The following is a 22,327-nucleotide window of genomic DNA, read 5'->3' as shown; positions in this document are numbered from 1 at the left end:
TTCTAAAGAGGATGTTTCCAAGTACAAAACTGTAATAGCCAAGGAAGCCACTAATTTAGAAAACGAACGGCTCTCAATTAGAGGCCTGCCAGTGCCAGCCCAGGACAGTGCAAGTACTACTGAGCATCCTACAGAGTCAAGGTCTTCTTCACAGCATGCGAGCAGTGGGTTTGCTTCCCAGCAGTCACCAACACAAACAATAACACCAACCACACTAACAGGATCTGATTCATCAGACACAAGCAAAAAAATAGCGGCTTGGTTTCTACAGAAAGGGATGGGGAAGTCCGTTGCTGCCGCAAAGCAAAAAGAGGACGAGCAAACCAGAGCACCAATGAACATTGAGCGGATGGTCCAGGCCTATCTGGATGACACAACAGAGGTGTTCATGGAGCAAAGCCCATTGGTGTATTGGTATAGGACAGGAAGCCAATGGCCACTGCTTAGCAGGCTGGCGATAAAGTATCTAGCCTGCCCTGTTCCAAGTGTCTCTTCTGAGCGTGTGTTCAGTGCTGCTGTTGCCATTGTGACTGTGAGAAGGACCAGTCTCTCGCCCAAAAGCGTGGAGAGGTTAACCATGATAAAAATGAACCAGCACTTGATACCACCAGACTACAAAGTCAGTGAATCAGAGCTGGAAGAGGAGAGCGAGTCGGAAGAAATAAGTATTGGGTTACAGGACCTACTTCTGTCAGAAGAACCACCAGGGTTTGAGGACGAGCTCCTCTTCCCTGACAACTAGCCCTTGCGGTGCCAAACGTAATCAACATCAATCACAGGTAAGAAGAGAAGTTTGCTGGGAGGTATACTGGAGGAGAGGCTGGTAGTACTAATAGGACAAATATAACTTTGAGTGAGGGACACAGCATCTATCTGTTTGCATGTTACACATGTGGTCAGTTAATAAAGTATTTCAATCAAGCACTGTCCGCTGCCCTGCATCTAGAGTAAACCTTGTGACGTACAACAGTAACCCCACTACAAAACAACATCATATCATATCTGTATAAGTTGAAAATAAATAACATTTATTCATGTATAAAAATAATATCCTCCTATCCCACCCCTATCCCCACCCTAACCCCAACCAATGTCCAAGTCCAAAGAATGTCCCACAAAAATAACCCCAACACCCAATTCCCACCCACCAACAAAAGTATTAAAAAAGGGGCAAATCAACAGGGTACGGGTCCATTACAGTTGGCGGGCTTTAAGGTGTTTGTCCACAATGATTTTTACGCGCTCCTCTAATTGGTCCTCCAGCTGGGCCATCCGGAGGAGAAGTTTTTGCCAAAAAGCACGGCACCTGCATTTGCATCCATTGTGTGTGGGGGTGGCAGATGTTAAAAGCCGGCGGTGAGCGGCTGCCTGGCCACGGCACCGTACTCCTGCAGGTGGAGCCTTGCTGGGGCCAGACGCATTGGAAGAGGCAGCAGCTGCTGCTGCCGCCTCCTCCTCCTCCTCAGCCTCAGCCACCAGCTTGCGGTACTCCTCCACAATGGCCTGCAGTTTCCTTTGCCGGGCCCTGGCTGCCAACTCCTTCCACGATGGTTTTGAGGAAGGAGTATGAGTATCTATAAAAAAAGAAACAGAATTGTAACTGAAACCCTTCATAATTAATTCAACAGTACATTGTGGCATAGTAGCACTACCAAACGCAGTACATACAATTGGTGTCAACTTTTAGTATCTATCTAATCTGTCCTCCTGCTTCCCCTGCCTGTAGCATTTGTTGAAGTTTTTTTCCGGCATTATACTTGCCCTAGTACTGGGTGGCCTTGAGTACACATAAGAAGAACAAAAGTCTTTTTTGTATCCTTTTAGTTTTTCAAAGTAAGACTCTGCTTCCAGTGACAGTCTTCGCCTATGATGAATGTACAAATACATTTAGGGGGCATCCACCCATTAAAAGTCAATGTCTATCATTCTTTATTATCGGCTTACCTGGTTTCACTTTCACCAGCAACCACCCATGCGTCCACTCCTTCCTTGCCTTGGGTTTCATTGACACAAACTCCGCTCATGATTCTTGCTATCCACTGTATCCATGCACCCATTTCTTTTGCCCAACCAGGCCTGCATTTTCTTTGACCTTGCAATTCTACCCATCCTTTAACAACCCATGTATCCGATTCATATCAGCCATGTGAATGAACCTTACAAAGTATCATTCTATGGTAGTTTGTCTTATTATTACATCTCTTTAGTCCTTCCTCCTTCCACCCTAGTTCACTTCTTTCCCTTTTTGTTCAACACATCCCTCGGGTCATCTGATCTGACTTTTAGTCTTCTCCAAAAGTTACACAGCTGAGTTGGAGTCTGATGGAAGAGGCCTTGTTTACTCAACTCAAACTGGTAATGCTACAAAGGGTGTCTTCTTCAACCGTTGTATTTTGTCCAGTACAACTTCAAATTCATACTTTCCTAATAAGTCTCATAGCACAGTGAGGAAAAAAATGTCCCCCATCCACCTAGTAATGCAAATAAGTAATGAATATAACTTACCACTGCCCACCGCTGAACTTTCCTCCCTCACTGATGCTCCTGCAGGTGCCTTTTCCTCTGTCCCCTCCTGGATGGCAATCTCTTCGCCGCTGGCCCCGTCAGCACTGGTGCTTAGTATTGATTGTGCACCTATAAAAACAAGTACACCTTTTTAGATGCCTGCACACCTCCCCCTATTTTACTAGTTGTACTTTTTTCACCAGGAAGGAAGATTGAAAAAGCAGTTACGTACAACAAGAATCGTTGTGACAGTGTAACTAGTCCAAATTGCGTCCAATGTACAGCAGTCACATTAGACAGAGTTTTGTTATAATTTATTAGATGATCCCTAGGGTCATCTAATCTACTCCTACTATAGTCTTTGGAAAGTTAGCCTGAGCCATATAAACATTTTTTGATCCGTGTCTACTGCTTTGCCCATGTTACCTTGCAGCTTGTTGCACAGTAAGAAAGACACCATTGAGGCCACATGAGTCTCGCATACAATTGACAAGCCAGTATTGTTAGTCCAAAATGTTGCACTTGTTGCTATGTGATGACTGCTAAAAACTGGCATAGTTGTATTCACTGTCTAACGTGCAACATTTTTCTCATAGGCAGATGAGAAGAGAAGATTGCCTTCTACGAAACAAGGGATTTGCAGAGCTTTCAAAAGATGCATGTGTAACCACTAACAGTATACGTTCAACGGAGAGAGGTCTCCCACAATTCACACATTTCTCTATCGTGCACTAGATGTACAAAATGTACAGTATTTAATCTTCTTCATTTTGCATGGTGGAGCAGGATGTTTTTCATCGAAATACTTACAAGTTACAACAATACAAAGCTTGTTAATTATTACAAAAAATACAGTTTTTGAACTTGCACGTAGACTCTGTGGTATATTTTCAGTGTCTGGGGTGCTGGGGACTAAAACGAGTGAGTGAGCGAAAGGGTCTTCTACTCTTCTTCTTCTGTTCTGGCGTGGGTTGTGTATTAAAGTCATTGGGTATATCTAACTATCTTCGTGTGGGGGTCGGGAGTGGGACACTTGACTATGACCGAGACACTTAAGTAGGTAGACTAGACGGTCATTGGATTATGGGTTCTTCTGACTGAGTTCTGTGACCAGGGTGTAAGGTCCAACCTCCCTATCACCAACATCAACAACATCCTATTTTCTTCTTGTACATAGTTGTGTATGTGCAGAGAGAGAATAATAAAAACACAACAGTAGTAGAAGTATACTAACTGAACAAAAATTAGTAGGCAAACATCTGGTTGTGCATTTTTGTTGGTGGGAATTGAGAGACTGAAGATTACAGAGGACAACGCAAAAGACAGGTGTGGACCCAATGGCTACAGCTATTCTATCACAGCTTTATTCAAAAGAATACCTTAACTAAAGAGTGGCCAACAAGGCAAGCTTAGCTACACACAGTCTAATAGTAGTAGCACAGAGACTCTAGGGGCAGAGGCAGTTTGAAGGAACTGAAAGTCAGGGATGGCATTGGATAGTTACACAAAATTTGGAAAACAAATGTAAGACCAAAGAAGGTTTTGCTAACATTGAATTACGAAGGAGGATTAATAGGTTGGACAAAATAAGGTGTGTTAAAAAGTTAGGGAAATATAATTGTTAATAATATAAGCACTGTAGGACTTACTGGGGCCAGCAGCAGGATCCGCGGTAGAGAAGCGCTCCTCCTGTGGTTGTCCCGCCAACTCGGACCCCGTCTTCTTGCCCTTGGGTGGTGCTGATCATGTAAGAAATAATAAAGAAAGAGAAGCATTAAGTGCTGTGAAACAAAGACCTCATTCAAAAATCCTCTCAAACATTTTAGGGAACAACAATTCCAATAAAATTGACTTCGAAGTATAAATGTCTACTGGCTTGCAAGATCCACAGACCGTCTACTTATAGAACACTAATCAAATGTGCCATAAACATTCTGATTGCAGAATACTAACGAAGCCAGTACCACCTGACCTACACCACCTATTCAAGAATCCAGATGGGCCAATTGTTCAGTAAGTCGGCATTTCAATTTTATTTTTACCCGCAAACATGCATAGATGATGAGATGGAAGACACATGCATAAATTTGTATATACACATAATTGTTGGTTGCTTACGTCAGAACTGCTACTGACTGACTCCCCTGACCATGCTATTGCTGTGCTAAGCCTACCACTCAGTAAACAAACTCAAACCGGTTCTATGGAGGGGTCGGGTAAATAGGAACTAACTAAGCATTCAGTGACAGAGGAGGCGTCATGCAGACCGTTAAAAAATATGAAGCAAGTAATACTATCCATCCACCACTATTTCACTAAAGGACAATGGGACTAGACTCTAGCAATAGCATTAACTAACTTCAGTTCTCTAAAAACTCTAAAATCAATAATCAGCAGCCCAAGCTAGCGCTAAGTTACAAACCAGTAAGAGAAGTGGCGAGCAGCACCTGTGTCATACAATAACAGAAGAATTTGAGACTGAATTCATCGGCAATGTAACAAATCGCACCAGTAACTGTGTTACTTATCCAAGAATTATACACAATACTTATACTACTATAATATATATTAAATTATTAATATTACTAGCTACTCACCAATCCCCACGACTTCAACACCTATCAGGTCCAACAGGTCCTGCTCCCTGTCCAGAATGTCTGCCCAGCGGTGGGCCAGCTGCTGGTGGGTGCGCCGGATTTCTGAGCGATGGTAGACTGCCCGGCGCACCTTCGCCCACCGGCGGTGACGCTCCTCTGGCAGGTAACCGGACCCTGGCCTGCCGCCTGCTGCCAAGGTCAAGGGGAGGTGGCGTTGGATGAAAAAAACCAGGGTGGCCACCTCCGCCTCCCCGAAAAGATTCTGGGCCTGCACCCTTGCAGGTCGCATTCTGCCGCAAGGCAGCCAACTCTTGGGCGCAGGCGCCTTGCCCTTCGAGCCGGTTCTGCTGCTCCCCTTTGCCATGGTTCAGGGGTGGAGGTGGAGGTTGAAAAGAAAGTTAGGGGGAAGAAGTAGGAGCTTAAATAAAGAAGTAAAATAAAACTGTAAAAAAAGGTGGAAAAGCAGAAATAAAATGCAAAATATAAACTTAGGGACAGAGAGAAATAGATGAGAAGTAAAAAAAGTAAGAAAAACTGTGAAAAGAGGTAAGGATTGAAGAGATATAAGGTGGATAGAAAACTAGGCCCAGAACCATAGCATAGAGTGTGAAAAACAAGATGGCCGCGCCCATCGCGACCACGTGGGTAAGTTCGCGCGAGATTTCACGCGAACACGCACTTTGTCAGTGTAAACAAATAGTTGCGTTCCCGAACAAGACGTGCACCACACGAACGCGTTATTCGCGACCCGGAAGAGGAAGTAGGGGACGCGGGCGGGCGGGACAATTGAAAAAACAAGATGGCCGCGCCCATAGCCCACCTCATGGGTAAGGTCGCACGCTACAATCCCCCAAACACGCAGACAGCGCTCCGAACACGCACTACGCGCTCCCGAGCATGAAAAACGGCTCGCGAACGGGACCAGCAAGCTACTACGTAAGCTCGCGAAGCTACGCGAAGGTCGCGTAGTGCGAGAACGGCTTCGCGTAGCTTCGCGGAGTGCGGCTACGCGAACTACGCCCACCCCTAGTTTTAATCTAGTATATGTGAGTATTGATGTTTATAAGTGAGTATATGTGAGAATGAGAGATTGTAAGAGTTCCTGTTTAAATAAGTATGTGTTTCTATAAGTGTTTGTTTAAGAGAGTAAGTATGTGTAAGTTTCCTTAAAAGTAAGGTGGTAGTGTGTGTATAGTTGTATATGCAAATAAATGGATGTTCAATAGTTTATTTGCATGTGTGAGTATGTGTGTGAGTAACTTTTGGATGACTGTCGATGTGTTACAGGATGTATAGGTGTATCACTACATATGATGAGTGAGTATATGTATGAGTGACTACATAGATCTGTTGGTGAATTAGTGGATGTGTATATAAATGCTGGAATTACTGAATTGGTTGTTGTAACTGGTATGGGTTTTTTTGAAAATTTTTAGTTTCTATTTTTGAATATGTGTTTCACGGGCTACAGTGAAAGGAGGTCTGTCACTCTGTCACAAGGATGGTGTCATCAGTGATGTCATGAGTGATGTCACTGTCCATGTCATGAGTGATGTAATATGTGACGTCATCAGCAGTGCATTACACACGCAAGTTATAGTGAGTCCAACTAACTATAACGTGGAATTTTAATGGTTTTATGTCAGTAAAATTTTCAGCTAACTATAACTGGTGTGAAACCTATGGTTTTTTTCAGTGAATTTAATCGTTTTTTTTATATGCTAATTCCTAACTATAACTGGTGTGAAACCTATGGTTTTTTCAGTGAATTTCAAAGGTTTTTTAAATGCTAATTCCTAACTATATATAAAGCCCCAAACCTATGTTTTTTTCTTTGAAGTTCAAAATTTAGTTAATAGCAAATGTCTATAGCTATGAAATGTAATATTTTTCTAAATTAATGAATCCTATATTTTATTTGTATTTTAAACAAAAAAATTTTTTTTTTAAATTTATTTTTTATTTTTGACCCTGGAGCCCTCAGCGCCCCGGAGAGCTTAGTCTTTTGAAGCGCCCCGGGGCACGCTCCGGAGAGCGTCCCGTTAGCGCCAATGTCACGAACGAAAACATCATCGTGAGGTATTGCGTAGCCGCTTTCGCATGATACGCACAGCATAACCGCACCCGGAAGCACTCGAGCGAATACGATCGCGCAACGTAAACTTCCGACGCGCTTACGCGATGCGACCCGCGTCGGTCATGTGACCTGAAAATAACACTTTTAATTGGTGCAGAACACTTTTACTTCCATAATGATGAAATCCCTGGTCTTGTGACCTGAAAATAACACTTCTCATTGGTTCAGGCCTTTTTTTTCCCAAATGATGAAAGACCCCACCTTTTTTCCTTATTCTGACTTTGTCCTTTGACTGAGGAAGACCTGATTGTACCTCTCTGTACCTTTTGGATCTATAGAATGGCTTCAGTAGCAGCAGCAGCTGGTGCATCTGCACCACCACCACCACCACCAAGAGGACCACCACAACAGTACATTGGTGGTCAAGAAGATCAAGAGGAGGAAGAGGAAGAGGAGGATGGGAGAAGATGGCTGCCTGAACAAAATACCCCATACAAGCCCAAGTCACACATTGTATGGGAGTTTTTTTCAATCCCAGAGGGAAAGAAAAAAGTGAATGCAGACAAGGTAACTTGCCTAATCTGTAAGGAACAACTCTCAAGGGGCAACCCAAACAAAAAGTATTCCTTTGGTAACAATACCATGATTCGACATATGATCCGTAAGCACCCTAACAACTATTCTCGTGCAGAACTCAGGGAACTGGCCAGTAACCCCCTCCCAGTTATCAAGGACCACCTCCCAAAGAAACGAACCCACTTCATCGGGACCAGAAACATCAGAGATGATGCCTTGTATTCAGCAACGATTTGCTGATTTTAAAATCACTTGTACTGCATGTGGCAAGCTTATCGCCTATGGTGAAAAGAGCGTGAAGCTCATCGTCCATGCAGGTGACAATCACAAGTGCCCCAAAAAGAAGTAATTTTTTTCTTTTTTTGTTTTTTGCTCCAGTTGAGCCAGTTTCAATTCCCTTTTTTTTGGTTCTCCCCCTAAAAAAATGCAAAAAAAATATAAAACTGTTTTGAAAAGCCAAAAAAAGTACAAAATGTTCAAAAAACATTAAAAAAATATAAAACAACAAAAAGAAGAAAAAAACAGTTCTTTTCAGAACTACCTCCAATTTATAAAAATAAGGCTTCATTTTTAAAAAACTCTGTCATTCTTTTTTCCTCATGGAACGCTCCCCAGTCCACTCCCCGGTGCGCATACCGGGCGCTCCCCCCGCGCAAAACGAAAAAAAAAAATGTATTGCCCTGCGGGGCCCTTTTAAAGCCCCCACATCAAACCTAGGGGGTCAGGGGGGGTCTACCCTGCCCCCTTTATCGTCATTTCCCCCTTTGTTTTGGCCACCTCTTGTGTCTCGATCCTACCGAGACACAAGATGGCGGCCGCTCCGGACTGTTTCAAATGTTTACAGACACCAAAAAAGCCAATCAGATTTCCGTGCGCACCTCGCGTGTCGCGCCCGGGGCGCTCCCCGGTAAACGTACCGGGGCGCTGCCATAGATATATATATTTTTTTGACCTAAATTACTCAAAATCCACTGGAGCACAACGCGTTTCGAGATCCGCCGATCTCTTGCCCGTGAGCAAGAGATCGGCGGATCTCAAAACGCGTTGGGTGTTTCTCTCTGCTGAATAAACTGACAGCGCCGTACTACATTTGGGCTCCGACTCTGGTTCTTTCATGGATGAAGTTTGACCAGGAGTGTGTGGAATAATAGGGGTTGGTATACCCCGTCGAGAGCCCGCCGTTAAAGTAGGCTTGAGCACCCATTTCGTGTGTGTTTATATATATATATATATATATATATATATATATATATATATATATATATATATATATATATATATATATATATATATATATATATATATATATATATATATATATATATATATATATATATATATATATATATATATATATATATATATATATATGAGGCATACAACGTCTTCAATAGCAAGTCTGGCAAAGAAGAGTCGAACCCGCAACTGGTGCAGAAATTCTTTCAATGGAGCCCAAACACGAAGTCGACCATGATGAGTTTCAGCCCGCTAACGGCCTTGATCACATGACAAACGCTGAGAGGGTAAGGTGACCTTTTTAAAGTGCTAGCGTACTGATAGTAATGTATGAACCCATTTTGATCTTTTTACCCCAACATATTTGTCGCGTCCTATTCATCTATTCCCATTATTGCATTTACTGAGATAATACAGCCCAAGTGGGCTAAAGTCAATGTGCAAATAACAATCAAGTGCAATTGAATGTGCAAACTCCGCAAATAAATACATATCAACATGCTATACCAATCCAAGTGTATAAATAATTACAAAAAGTGTCAAAAATGTACAATACCTAAATACATAAAACAGTTAAAAAACCACTAAATTGGTTAGAAGAGCAGCAATTTACAGATATGTTATAAACAACAGGAATGCCTACAAACAGGTAAAAAAATCCTCACTTGAATTCATACCGTTTGGAACTTTGCAATCGAACAGTATTATGTGTCTCGTTTCCAGTTTACGTAGAAGTGCCTCACGGTCACTCCCTCTCCTGAGAGAAGGAACTATATCGATTGCAAAATATTTTAGGCCCACGTGTTTTTCCTCAAAATGTCTTGCCACTGGGTACGCGGTGTCGCAGTTGGTAATTGCTCTAAGTTTCTGGAGTATCTTTGTGTGTACTGGTAATTTCGTACTACCCACATAATGTAGGCCGCACGGACAGTCCTGCACCTACACCGCGTACTCAGTTTTGCAAGTCAACTTGGATTGGATGTTAACCGGTTTCTCATTAAAGGGAATCAAGTATTCACTTTTATTAATTCCATTCTTGCACACCTTGCAAACTGAGCACTTGAGAAAAAATGTGTTGCCAGATAGCCAATTTACCGCTACTCTGACTTCAGGACTAGTGGAAACCAAACTGTCATGCATAGACCTAGCTTTTCTAAAGGTAATACTAGGAGGGTTGCGCAGTTGTTGTCCTATATATTTCTTGCACACTTCCCCAACGAGGAATAAGGTAGGTCGCACTACGTTTTGCTTTTTTGTCACGCAGATCTTTTATTTCCTTCAGATACACAAACCACCAACGTTTCGGTTTCAACTGAAACCTTGCTCACGATAACGCCCTCCATTTTGCTTTACCAATTTAAGCATTACAAAACCTCATTTATTGTTTCTTTCAAAAGAAGGCATTATGGTAGTTGTAGTGTGCTTTGTTACTTCCAAATATTAACACTATGTATACAGATGAAATATGTTATTAACTCACACCGTATTCATTCAAATTTATATAAATCCAATAATTGACTTTTTAAATTCATTTTTTCTCAAATCTTTTTTGAATTTTTAGCTTTTTAGCTTCAGCCTTTGTATGCCGCATATCTATCAAGTCCTCCAGTGGATCATAGCTCCTTTTTTACTTTTTACACACCAATCTATTAGTCTAGTGGATCAAGTTACAAATTAAAACAACATCCTTGGTTTCTGCGCCATTATAACAAATTGTTGATCAAATATTCTTACAAGGTGTAATACGTTTTTACTAAGAAAATCTTTTTTATTTAAAAATTCATTTAGTAATAGTTCCAACCACTAAAACTAAATGAGGGGGCTCGTTCTTTTCTTCATAACAGTGTTCCTCATAAATTAATGTACAGTTCCTCACTCTGCTTCAAACCATGGGGGGTCAGAGTATGCATATTTAGAATATGACGTGATTCTTTTTGTCGTAATTGTCTTTCTCTGTCCCCTCCTCTCACATGTTTTTTTCCTGTGTCAATTCCGTAAAACGTAAATAGTTTCCAGTCACCATTGTGGTCTGTTTCCATATATTTGGCATCCGCAGTTCCTCGGTCTTTGTGATTGGTTGCTCTAGCATGTTCCAGGATGCGCTTTTTGATCTCACATTTTGTGCTTCCTATGTATCTTAAAGGACACGGACATTGTATTACTTATACAACGTATTGACTTTTACAAGTGATCAAATCCTGAATATTCCACATTCTGCCATCTGCCATTTTTATCTCCTGGGTGTTCTTAGCAATTTGGCAGACTTTACAATTATGACACTTTTTGAAACTTTTGCTCTGTAGCCATTTTTTGTTTTTCTCCTTTTGAAAGTGGCTTTGAGTTAGACGGTCTTTTAGATTTCTTGCCCTTCGATACGTGATTTGAGGAGCATTTCCCATTATTTTTCCAATGGTGTTATCTAATTGTAAGATTTTACCAATTACTTTTTAGTACCTCTCTGATTTTGTTCAATTCCTTGGGGAAAGTTGTGATGAACCTGATTGGCCCTGGTTCTGTGATTTATTTATCTGTACCTTGTTTAGGTTTCAAAAGGTCTGGTCTTTGCAATTTGTTTGCCCTTTCCCAGCCAGATTCGATTTGTTTTTTCATGTATCCTCTTTTTACGAATCTTTTTGCTGTATGTGTACTATTTTTCATCCATTCCACCGGTTCTGAGCATATTCGTCTGGATGAAAAATAGTACACATACAGCAAAAAGATTCGTAAAAATTATTAAATAATTATAATTAATTTACTTCCCAACCTGTACTCATAGAAACCCCACAACCGACTACGACACAAAAATTACAATAAACAATTGAATTAAATGTAAAAACAACGCAAAAGTTAAAAAACATTAACAATAATGATACAAACAATTTATAACACATGCAATTAAAATGTATACTAAAATACATAAATATAATTAGACCAATATATCATTAACAACAATATTTTTTTAATGTAACAACTGATACTTTATCCATTGATTTTAACAACATAGATATTTATGTAAACTATATTAACAGCATGGAGTTTTTTGACATCAATATTACTTACCTTACAAAATCAATATTCTTTTCAATGATATTCCTACATCACAAAATTTGTGCATCATGATAATAAAAACTCAATATTTGTGCATCTCAATACTTTTTTACTCAACATTTTGTCTGAATACTGACCCACCATTACTAAAAGCGCTCCCTCTTCTAAACCATCCAACATCTTGCCTTGCCACAGTCAATCATGTTGTACCACCCACACAACAGATAACACAACAGATAGCACTCAACCGCTCCATTTAATTCTATACCAGTCTATAACAAATATCAAGGTTCAGAACAGATGCCTGCACAGGAGACCACCGCACACAGTACATACCATAATACATCTGCACACCAACATTGGCTTCCCTTATAAAAACAATTGAACTGCACTAGCAATACTTTACCATCACAGACTTGACAAAACATCAGCCACACAACATCTCAGCACATCTAAATCACCACAAAGCTCTGCTGCATAACAATACCACAGTATCACAACAGAACCACCATAACCAAATGTCTTTGGGAGTTCCTGGAAAAAAGAAACCTGAATGCAGAAATACACCAAAACCACAAAAAAGAAACAATATTCCCTAGTCTTCTCCTTGGATATATCTTTTAATATGAGGGCTTCCCAATTCAGGGTTTATCTCCTGAGACAATAAAGAATGCACTCTTCTCCTTATTCGTGTATGCTGACAGATAGCTGGCCAGTACCACTTGAAAGAATAGGAGAGAGATAAATCACATTCACAGTCGGTAATCCACATGATAGATCTGGGTATACATTAAAAGAACATAAGGAAGACTGAGCCAATTAAAAATGCAGACAATTGGTGATCATACCACTAATGTGAGGTAATTTAATTTAAGTGGTTCCTGCATAGTACATACTCACTATGCCCTAAGATAAATACAACTTGCGCACAAGCTATGCAAAGTTTCCTCATCAATAATTTTATTGCAAATGTTGCAGTGATATTATCAATTATGCCATAGTATCTGTCATGACTGATGTAATATGTGGTGGTAAACACAAAATATATCCTGAGCTAAGAAAACAATATGAAGTTTATACAATCAATGACAAGTTGAGTATTCTTCGTTTCTTCCTTTATTCAAAAAGTGATCTTCTCAACACAGTCTAGCCTCCAACACGTGTTTTGTCTATAGTGGTATCGACTCCAGCATAAATAACAGCGTCTAGCTAGACGCCGTTATTTACGTCTTGTGTTGGATGACACTCGGGCCGCTGTGGTTTTTTGGTTCCTCCATTACGCTGGAGTTAGCACTGGAATTTTTGATATATTGAACTTGGAATTCTCGATTTCATAATCAGATGAGACGCATAATTACATTATCGACATCTACTGTTTGATGAAAAAAGAATTGGTAGCCTAGCTATAGCCCTGAAGAAGTCTGTGGTCGATACCACTATAGACGAAACACATGTTGGCGGCTAAACTGTATTGAGAAGATCACTTTTTGAATAAAGGAAGAAACGAAGAATACTCAACTTGTCATTGATTGTATAAACTTCATATTGTTTTCTTAGCTCAGGATATTTTTTGTGTTTACATTTTACATGGTAGTGATTTTTTTCTCTACCTGTTTGGTTGTTTGTGGATGGCCTTCACCTTATCCTTTGAGCTTGCCTTACTGCATATATAGAGACTGTGTTGCCACAACAATTATCACCCAGCCATCTGACTTTGTTTATATTAATATGTGGTGGTAGTTAGCAGTGCATAGCGAGGGCATGAGTTATAGTTACCTTAGGGCACGAGTTATAGTTACTTGACATAACTGTAACTATAACTGCTGAATTTCCATGGTTTTATGTGTGTAAAATCAGAACCTAATTATAACATCCCTGTAACCTTTGTTTTTTTATTGAATTTCCAAGGTTTTTTAAAATGCTATTTCCTAAATATTGTGTGACGGTAACCTTTGTATTTTTCAGAGAATTTCTATGTTTTTTTAAATGCAATTTACTAACTATAATGTCCCTGTAACCTTTGTTTTTTTCAGTGAATTTATAGGGTTTTTAAAAATCTATTTCCTATCTTTAATGTCCCTGTAACATTCAGATTTTTCAATGAATTTCTATTGTTTTTTAATGGTGTTTCCTAACTATAATGTCCCTGTAACCTATGTTTTTCTAGTGAATTTCTATGTGTTTTTTAATGTAAAGTAATATGTAATAACCAACCACGCTGCGAACGGGCCGCCGGTGAAATACCACTACTCTTATCGTTTTCTGCATGCAGGCAACCCAACTCTGCACACAGCCTTTGCCTGTGCACAGTGGGTGGTTGGCTAGGCCCTGTGGCCAACCACCAAAAGCAGTCATCCCGCGGTACCCTCCCTGGGCTACTTTTGGCCCGGGGACACCATCCCAACCCCCCTCCAAGGGCCAATTTGAACCCCCAGAACCCTATCCCCTGGCACTCAGAACATATTTTGGGGACACATGCGTGAGTGACTGTATCGGTCTAGGAGGGGTGTATGATTGGTTTTGTGGCTCTGTGAGTGGGTGTGTGAGTGGCTGTATGGGTATTTGAGTGCATGTGTGAGTTGATGTGTGAGTCTGTGAGTGGCTGTGTGCGTAGCTGTGTGCATCTGAAAGTGACTCAGTGACTTGGTGGCAGTGACAGGAGCTCAGTACATGTCAGGAAATGAAGGGAGATGGACATGGAGGCATCCAGCCGGTTTTGAGGTAAGAATGAGGGAGTCGGTTGGAACTTAATTTCTCTGGGGAAAATGGATTCTGGGCTTTAACGAATACAGGTGCTCTGACCAATTGGTATGCACCTTGAGTAGTGAAGAGGAATGATCCAGTCGGGAGGGAAAGGCAATAATGGAGATTTTAGTACGGCTAGTGATATTTGCTCTGAAGCATCTTGACCATCAAAACAGATCAGATTTGTTGAGAAAAGAAGTATATATATATATATAGTGTCTGGTTAGAATAAATTGTATTCTACCAGTGATATGTTTATTTTCACAGACCTTATGAAGGGGAGCAATTCATAAATATCTTGCTTTTAAGAAAGGAAGACACAAGGATAACAAGAGTCAAGAAAATTCATAAGGTAAATAAGACAAGAAAATCATGCCCAAGTGAAGTGCTAAGAAAAATATGATTCATGGTATTTAAATTTAATGAGGTGGCAGGACAATTTTGTGTGAACATGAGGATAATGTGCTCTCAGTAGCCCCAACAGAGTTTTAAGTGCAAAAACATATTTGTTTGGGTGCAAATGCGTGGATAATATTCACATGTGTGTTGTTAAATAGATTTATTACGGTGAATATTATTGTATGTATTCTTTAGATTCTAATTGTATTGTTCTCTGTTTGTAACAGCCCTAAAGAAGCGCAGTGGAGCACAAAACACGTTTTGACTTTTCTGACTGTTTAAGAAAAATAAATACCAACTAAAAGAAACAGAATAGGAAGATTTGTTTTTCAGTGATGTGTGTGAATATCTCAGTGATGTTTGATGTTATATAATTATAAAGTATACTGGTGGTGACCAGTATCTGAGATACTTTTGGGCCAGGCAGAAATCCTGTTACCCATACTGTTTATATATATATATATATATATTCCAACAAAGTTCCAATTTGCTCCGCTCTCAGAAACCAACACGCCACGCCAGAATTTTAAGTCCAAGGGTGTTTATTCACACCTACAACATGTTTCGGCTTGGGACAAGCCTTGCTCACGTAAGTGTTGATGTGTGCAAAAGTGGTAAATAAAGTTACAAGCAATGCATAGACACAAATGATGGTGTATTGTCCCAACATCTCCATGGCAGACATCTTGGAACGGTAAAACATAAATGTACAATATGAAACATAATTTTGAAAATTCAGCCTAGAACCTCATTGCATACTTTGTCAGATAAATGTCTTACAAATTATCTAGTATGATGTGATGTGTCATGCAAAATGCAGTAACACACATCAATCAAATGGTCACTTCTCGATTAAGAAGTCACAAAGGGTCGAATGGTACATAGGGATGTACACAGTTAACATGTCAAATACCCAATTTACAAATAGAAATTGCGGAACCCAAGAGGAAACGTGAAACATTGTATTGTCCAGTTATTAGGTAAAATACCTGACAACGCCATGGTCAGAACTGAGTCATAAATCACACAATGTCCCAGTGCTTGTAACGGGTGCGCGTCTAGTCGTGATCAGTGCAGTGATGTGACAACAGGAGAAGAGGATTTAGTGGGCCGTGAAAGTGAGTGTGGTGACGTGGCCCTGATCCCCATCTGTTCTCCTGTCAAAAAATTTATAAAACACATTTGTGAGTTAAAAGAAGACATATCATAGTGCCTGCCCCCACCTTTCACTAGTTACCAGAGTACATGTCCCAGAACCCACTTAGAGGCTCCCATGAATTTATCGGGGGATTTGAGATTCATGACATTGTCTTCTCCATGTTTTTAATGCTTTAATAGGTTTATTCATGTGTGTATACATTATGATATGTCTTCTTTTAACTCACAAATGTGTTTTATACATTTTTTGACAGGAGCACAGATGGGGATCAGGGCCACATCACCACACTCACTTTCACGGCCCGCTAAATCCTCTTCTCCTGTTGTCACTACCCATCCTAGGGTTAAATTGCACACTTGTGCCCTCTATAGTGGTATGTTGCATGACCCAGACATCACCACCGGTATATCCTAGCCGGGCTTCCCGCAGTGTACTCGCGCCACAGAGCAGGAACAACATCACACCACACACCTCGTGCTTCTTCACTTGTGTTTGTGTCCCCTGACCGCCTTCACAGTCACTTTCAGTGGTTTCATAGAATCAGGACGTCCCGCGGTTGGCTCAGCCCTCATCTTCCGTACTGATAACAGATTGGAGCATCCAGTCATGGCGGCACAACAGTCGCCTCCAGCCTTCACAAAATGGTGGCTGCGCTAATATTGCGCACTCTGTTGGACTCCCGGGATCAGCGCCACTCTGCTCTCCTCATGCTGCACACACCCCCGTGTAAGTGAGTGTGAGTCACACGATCTCACTTCCGGCGTCGGACCTCCTCAGTCGCAGCCCCAGGCCACGCCTGCCGTCAAGGCCCCCGGGCGCTGCCGCCAATGGGACCACCGCTCAGCTGTCTCCGCTCCTCAAAATTCACAACTTGGTCCGCAGCCGCCACCAGGGCCCCCCGGCAGCAACGCAATGCAGCGCCTCCCGCACCGGAGCTGCCGCAGCCACCTGGATAGGTATCTATGCAGCACGGCAAACCCTTTTCAGGCAGCACGGCAGTCCGTACCGTGAGGCCAGCATCGACGCAAGGTACCAGCTTCTGCAGACGCTCAGGCCTCCCTCCGGCGCAGGATGTTCACAAGCAGTAACTGTGGTCTCTGTGCGGGTGTGGCCGACGGACCAGCACCGATGTGGATATTTACGGTCACTGCTGCTCGCTGCACATGGTACACTGCATTCGGCGTTTCGCACAGATAAATGCTGGATTTTTTTGGGGGGGAGAGCTAGCCAGCAAGCGCAATGGACGCCTAGCGCCGGAGCTCCGTCTAGCACAGACGATTAATCCTGAAATATCCTGAAAAGAGCTGTCACCTGAACCCCCCGTTGACCCCTCCAGTTGCCTGAGCCGGTGTCTTACTGGCGACGCCGAGGAAACGGGCGGGGACGCATCTGGTGCGACGCCACATCCTTGCGAGGTTGTGGCCTTGGGAGCCTGTGAAGCAGCGTCCTTGCGTGCGTACAAGATCCGAGCGACGTGATACGGCGTGCGGCCGCCGGGGGAGGCCCGACCCTGAGCGCCGACACCCGGGGGGCCGGGAAGACGCGGACAAGGAGTGGAGGCAAGTATCCCCTGTCGGAGTGCAGCGGGGTGTGTGCCCTTGCTGTCGGAGCTGTTTGGTGTGCTCCTCTGCTGGCTGGGACACCGGTGGTCACTCGGCGAGACGCTGCGACGGCGGGGGACCGGACCCACATGCTTACGATCCTAGCTGCTCAGGAACCACCCAAGTGGTAGTCTGCTGGCTGGTCTCGTGCGGGCGGTGAGTCTCCTAAGATCAACTGAGAAGACTATAAGGTGAGAGGCGCTATCTGGATTTCTACAAAGGGCGCGCCCGAGGCCCCCACGCCCATAGCCTACGCCCTAACGCCTTGTGCGGTCCCTCCCGGACCGTAAGACCTACTTAGCCTGCTGGGAACCTGTGGCGCGTTACACCACGGAGGTGCCCGGAGCTTGACCATCCCCCTCCACCGGCTACCCCGGGTCGTGCTGTGGTGGGCCTAGTAATTGATAATCCTGAGAGGAAGGCAGCCCTGGTCCCTACACCGCAGAGCCGGCCAAGCAAGAAACGGTGGGGAGTTGTGTCGGTGCTTCCCTACAACGCAGCGTTTAACATCCTTCTATGCCCACGAGAGCTGCTGGATCGTGGTGAATTGCAGTGGTATAATTTGAGACCCCCAGGACAGTGAACAGACTCTGTGCTCCCACCCCCGCCGGGTGGGCTTCCTGCCACGAGATGGGCAAAGGCGACAAAACCCAAAGCAAACTGCCCTTTTCGCAAAGACGTCTGCAGCAGCACAGCCCATTGCCGGAGCCTGTGACGGCTACTCGAGCGGAGGAAATTCCGGGGGCGAACCTGGACATCAAAGCAATGCTGTTGGCCATGGAGCAGAGCCTCCAGTCGAGTATCTCTGCGCTGGGTTCTAAAATGGACGCTATGTCGTACCGCATGGACCGCATGGCTGAGCGGTTGGATAAACACGCGGAGAGGCATGATATGGCAGAGAGAAGGATGACAGAGGTCGAAGAGGCGCAGACGGACCTGGATACCGCGCATAAAAGGTTGGAAAGGATGATGCAAATATTACAGGACAAGACGGAGGACTTGGAAGCCCACTCACGACGCTGTAACCTCCGCATTACGGGCCTTCTGGAGAGTATCCACACAGCTCCTCACAACAGTCCTGAGAGAGGGAGTATTCTCGAGCATGTTCACCGTTGAGCGGGCGCACAGGTCCTTGGCCCCGGTCCCCAAGCCAGGAGCTCTGCCTCGTCCGATTATCGCAAAGCTGCTTAACTACCGGGACAGGGACACAGCCCTTAGATTGGCAAGATCCAAACAACAGTTGCAATATGAAGGGTCGTCCATATCGCTGTATCCAGACTTTACGGCAAAAGTCCAAGAAGAACGCAAACAATTCATACCACACAAGAAACGCTTAAGAGAGATGGGATTGGACTATGCGCTGTTGTACCCGGCTAAGCTACGTGTCAATCGCCGTGGACATTCCCACATATTTACAGATCCTAGGGAGCTGCAGAAAGCTATGAAGCGTTTGGTCGAAGGAAAAACCTACAGACAATACTGGACAACAGGAGGAGGGCGTGAACGGTAGTCACCTGGACGATCAGGATTGAGGCTCTCTTGAACACGAGCGTGCACTACTCAACGGATTGACCAGAGGGGACTGCATTCCTAGCTGGAGCATTGGGCCAAATGCACGATCAGGCAACAGCGGCATTGAGAACGAATGACATTTGCAGATAAGTTGTTCCAACTTGGCCTTTATTGTGATGCGGGACACTGCGCGAGTCTCACTGTCAGCGCAGGTATTGATGTGGAGGGGGGGAAATGACTGAGATATACGCTTTAAGGTATAGCATAAAGGGATTTACTGCTCTGATCACACAACTGTGCATGGCGGAAGCAGGCGAGAGGCTAACGAGGGTTCTGAGATTTAGGAGAATACTATGACTCTTGGCTACCCGGGCTCCTGCTCGCTAAGCATGGATGTCTTGTTGACAGTTAGAGTTGGGGAATTGACGGGTGGGGGGAGGGGGGAGGACAGTCTTCTGTCGGACCAGGTTGGGGAGGGTCTGCTGTGGGTGGGTTGGGAGGATACCGGGTGGAGCATGGGAAAGTTCAAAGTTCTTTTATTGGTTCCACATACTAGTATGGTGAAGCTGTGCCGCATTCTGAGGACTTGCTGCCGTTGCCCGTTCGTATGGTACAGATGATTGGTGTACCGGAAATGCCTGATAATGGTGCCTCGGGAACCCTTAGAGCTTTAACCTGGAATGTAAGAGGGTTAAACGATTTCCGGAAGTTAAGAAAGGTGTTGAATTATCTGCAGAGACACTACATAGACCGAGCACTACTACAGGAAACTCACCTTCCACTGACAAGTAAGATGCTACAATACAGGGGCCTGTCAGGGAACATCACAGCAGCAGAGTTCACAACACATTCCACAGGAGTGCTTACGTGGATAAACCCCAGAGCTAAGTTAGATCTGAGATTAATACTGGCTGACCCAGAGGGTCGGTACTTAATATCCAGATGCACGGGTAAAGGCCACGATTTAATAGTGGTCAACGTGTACGGCCCTAACTACGATTCTCCAGACTTCTACGAGAAGTTGGCGAGGATCTGTCGTGAATATTCAGCTGCGCAAATGCTATGGGGGGGGACTTCAATCTGGTGCTAGACCCGGAATTAGATAGATCTGCAGGCCCCCAGCGTAGACCCTCAGCTGCCGAGATCTCACTACAGGCTGAGTTACTGACGTTAGACCTATTGGATGTGTGGAGAGGGAGAAATCAAGATAGGGGGGTTACACGCATTACTCAGCGTTCCATGACATTCACACCAGGATTGGCTACTGGCTGGCCTCCTTCTCAGTTACTAGGCACATATTGTCATGTACAGTTTTAACACGCACACTCTCGGATCACTCGCCACTCCTCCTTGTGCTGGGGACTCCGATAGCTCGAATCCCACCGTTTACGTGGCACTTCCCCCCATACTCACTGCTTGACGAAACCTTTAGAGGAGAATTAGCTGAGGAGATCGACACCTTTTTCGACAAGAATATTGGCTCGGTTGAGAGCTTTCAGACGGTCCGGGAGGCGTTTAAGGTATTCATACGAGGTGTGGCAATGGCCAAGCACTCGAGTGTCCTGAAGGCTATAAGGCAGCGCCTGACGTACTTAGAGTCTCAGCTGGCCGATTTAGAGAAGCTACAAATGAACGACCCTGATCCCGAAATAGCAGACAGGATCAAGCCCACATAGCGGAATTCAATGAAGAGGCAGACAGGGAAGTGCGGCATATGGGGAAATATGCAACAGCCAGGACATATGGTAAAAGTGAGCGCCCAAGCTCGATGCTGGCGAAACTTCTGCGAAATAGCAGAAGGGCCCCGAAACTGACGGCTCCGACGACTGCGTCGGGGGAGACTGTCACGTCGGAGGAGGAGATCCTGAATGTATTCAGGGACTTTTACTCTGATCTATACAAGACCAAAACTGACAACTTGGACACAGACATAGATGACTACTTAGAGTATATACGACTGCCCTTCTTGGCACAGTCTGACCGCGAATTCCTAATGTCTCCTATACAGAAAGATAAGATCTCAGACGCATTGGCTAGCATGAGAGTGAATAGCGCTGCTGGGGCGGATGGCTTGTCAGTGGGGTTCTATAAGGCGTTCCAAAACAAGCTCATCCCCTACCTGGCACCTCTGTTCGATGACATTTGTATAGAAGGCTGTATGCCACAGTCCATGAGAGAGGCACTAATAGTAACCATCCCGAAGCCCGGCAAGCCCCCAAGCGAGTGCGGTTCATATAGACCACTATCACTACTGAACGTAGATGCGAAATTATATGCTAAGGTGCTCGCCACATGATTGGCCTTGCAAGTTCCTGACTTGGTGGCGCCTGAGCAGGCAGGCTTTGTCCCAGGAAGGAAACTAACCTATAATATACGCACAGTGCTTGGGGCCATACAGCATGTCAGACAGGATACGAAAGCGGTAGCCATCTTCCTGGACATGGAGAAGGCCTTTGACTCCATTGAGTGGCCATTTATGCTGCGGGTCTTGCGTAGACTAGGGCTAGGGGAACCCTTCTTGCAAATGATTGGCGCCTTGTACTGGAGGCCTACTGCCAGACTGCGCATTGGCGATCGGGTGTCTGACCCCTTTGACATCAGCAGAGGCACCAGGCAGGGCTGCCCGCTTTCACTGCTGTTGTACGCACTGGTGGCTGAACCGTTGGCCAGCACGTTGCGGGAATATCACTGGCACCGGGGAGTCCGCTTCCCGACTTACAAAACTATAATCTCTACATATGCAGACGATACGTTGCTCTATGAGCGCAACCCTGAGACAAACCTTGCCCCAGTATTACGAGAAGTGGTCCGATTTGGAGCGCTCTCCGGACTCCAGATCAATTGGAACAAATCAGTGGCGTTCCCATTGACC

The sequence above is a fragment of the Lissotriton vulgaris genome, chromosome 5 (assembly GCF_964263255.1).
Source record: "Lissotriton vulgaris chromosome 5, aLisVul1.2, whole genome shotgun sequence".
NCBI classification, from domain to species: Eukaryota; Metazoa; Chordata; class Amphibia; order Caudata; family Salamandridae; genus Lissotriton; species Lissotriton vulgaris.
The sequence above is the reverse complement of the archived record's forward strand: the minus strand, read 5'-3'. Positions refer to the sequence as shown.